Here is a 3,022-nt window from a genome sequence, read left to right as displayed (position 1 = left end):
AAGGGCAGGTTATTGCACAGCATGTGTAGTATGGTCTTATTTATGGAATTAGTATGCATGTGTATCTAGGCAGAGAATGTGTCTAAGCAAAGAAAGACAGTCACCAAATGTTAACAGTTATTGTTGATTGGTCGAATTTGGGATGTTTTTGTCCTTCCTTTTATACTTTCTAATTTGTTTGAATTATTAGTGAGCATGTTATCATTTTAACAAAATAATAGTATTTTCAAGAATTGGAGGGATAATTATAGAGAAATGTAAGGAAGGCAGAGTCATAATTGGCAAGTAAAAGAAACCTGAAAATTATTAACCTTAAGGTGAGCACCAGGGAGACCACAGCTGCTCTCCAAAGAGACAACGGAGTGGGAGGAGTCATACATAAGCCTGACCCAGTGTGGCAATTGCTATGTCCTAGTTTAAACATATTCAAAGGGAAGTGACAACTGGTCTTGGAAACTCCTGACTCTATCTAGTGCATTGTGCACTGGCTTTTCCGTGAAGACAGAGCACTTTACAAGAATAAAATCACGTATGAGAGGTAGAGATAATTACATATCATCACTCCTGGTTGTGCCAGTCAGCCTGGCATGTGGCACAACCAGTTCCTAGAAGCTGCTCATCATCTGAATCAGATTATAATCTTCTTTCCTCCTAAATGAACAAAGACTCACTTCCAGCCTTATGTTTGAAATGTGAAACGTTCATTTGTGAGATACAAACCCTTCTCAGAAAGACTATGTACCGATGCATACTTGCCATGAGTAAATGCTGCCCCTTCCAGTATTTCTTAATTGAAACTTTCTGGTGTACTGTAAGAGGAATCCGCCTCAAAAATTCTGCATTTTCAAAATGCACCTTGTTTGGTGTCTCAAAATTTTCACATCTTGGGATAATTCACTATAGTCGTATGCATTATAAATGAAAGGCATACTTTTCTTGTGTCAAGTGGGAGAAGGAAGATTATGAAGGGGGAAAGTGGATTAATTTTAGAAGACAGTGTAAGTAAGGAAGCTGTGGGTCTGGAAAATAATTCACTTAAAATTATCCATGCCCTATTCCTCCTACAAATTCCTAAGTAAACCCAGGTGTATGGATACCCCAGTTTGAAGACCATTGCTTTAGTCTGCCTCCATTCATTCATAGATACAGAAACAAAAGCCCAGGGCAGTGGCCCATCCAAGACTAGAATCTGTCTTCCAACTTGCAGATTAATGGGTTTCAACTCTACCAAACTGCCTTTTATTGTGACCTTAAATAAATCTTTTCACTTCTTTAAGGCTTTTTACATCTACAAAATGAGAGGAGTGGAGTCGATCATCTTCATGCTGGATACCTTACCTTTATTTCTCCAGATGTACTCTCCAGTCTTCTCCACCCTGCTCTGGGCACTAGAAGTAGATATGTTTAAACCATACCGATGGGCTCCTTCGTCCTGTGGCTTCTGATTGGGTGCAGTCAGTGGGAGGCCCTGGCAAGAGCTCGGAAGGCAGAAAGGAAGTAAAATTGGACCATTTATTTACCTGCTCCAGCTGCTTGGTTGCTGTGGGTTGCTTGTGTCCTGCCCCTGAAAGCCATGAATCCTGTCCAGTATTCTTTTCATTCAGCTAACCTGTCTGGGTTCCGGTAACTTCTCCCTCCCCTCTCTTGTTCAGGCATAGAAGTGACAACATTTTCCCAGAACATTCCACCCCACTGGATCCACCCTGAATCCTCCACCCACCTACTGCCCCACCATTTCCCTGTTGGGATTGAATCTTGTCTCTAGGAAGGAAGAGGGCCAGAGGCAACTAAACATTCTCAATTTACTTCCTTAATCCCATTAAAGTATTCTGAAAGGAAAAGTAAATGATGTCACTCTAAATATATTTGTAAAATCTGGGCCCAGTCAAAAATCAAAGTGAGTAAAACAAACAAAAAAATGTTTAAGTGAAAAAGGCTTTTTTATGTTCTTAATTTTTTGTTTTGAAAAATTTTAAACATAGAGAAAAGTTGCAGAGCAATACAGAGTTCTCATATACCTGTTGTCCAGTTCCTCTGATATTAACGTCCTGCCTAACCACCAAACAATGAACAAAACCAGGAAGTTAGTATTGAGATAATTCTATTAACTAATCTGCAGACCTTATCCAAATGTTACAGTTGTACCCTAATGCCCTAACTGGTCTAAGGCCCAGCTCCTTAGTCTTCTCCAATCTGTGACAGTTTCTCAATCTGTCTTTTATTTTTTATTTATTTATTTATTTATTTATTTATTTATTTATTTGAGACGGAGTCTCGCTCTGTCGCCCAGGCTGGAGTGCAGTGGCGCAATCTCGGCTCACTGCAAGCTCCGCCTCCCGGGTTCACGCCATTCTCCTACCTCAGCCTCCCCCGTAGCTGGGACTACAGGCGCCCGCCACTGCGCCCGGCTAATTTTTTTCTATTTTTGTTTTTAGTAGAGACGGGGTTTCACCATGGTCTCGATCTCCTGACCTTGTGATCCACCCGCCTCGGCCTCCCAAAGTGTTGGGATTACAGGCGTGAGCCACCGCGCCCGGCCTCAATCTGTCTTTTATTACCTTGACACTTTTGAAGAGTACTAGTCAATTATTTTGCAGAATGTCTCTCAATGTATGCTTGTCTGATGTTTCCTTATGATGAAATTGAGGTTATGCATTTCGGGCAAGACTATCACAAAAGTAATGTTGTGCCCTTCTCAGCACATCATGTTAAGAATCCCTGATGTCAATATGGTGTTACTGGTGAAGTTAACTTTGGTCACTTGACTCTGTGATAGTTGGCAGGTTTCATCTCTATAAGGCTACTGCTTTTCCCTTTGTAATTAAAAGTATCTTACGGGGAGATACTTTGAGATCATGCAAATGCCCTGTTTCTTAACACAACTTCTCTCACTACTGTCAGTGTATATTGATTCTTGTTTTTGCTAATGGTGACTTTCTATTTCCATCATGACTTCTATATTTGTTATTTTATTTTATTTTATTTATTTATTTTTATATTTTGAGACAGAGTCTCACTCTGT

Source organism: Chlorocebus sabaeus, chromosome 11, assembly GCF_047675955.1.
Source record: "Chlorocebus sabaeus isolate Y175 chromosome 11, mChlSab1.0.hap1, whole genome shotgun sequence".
NCBI classification, from domain to species: Eukaryota; Metazoa; Chordata; class Mammalia; order Primates; family Cercopithecidae; genus Chlorocebus; species Chlorocebus sabaeus.
The sequence above is the reverse complement of the archived record's forward strand: the minus strand, read 5'-3'. Positions refer to the sequence as shown.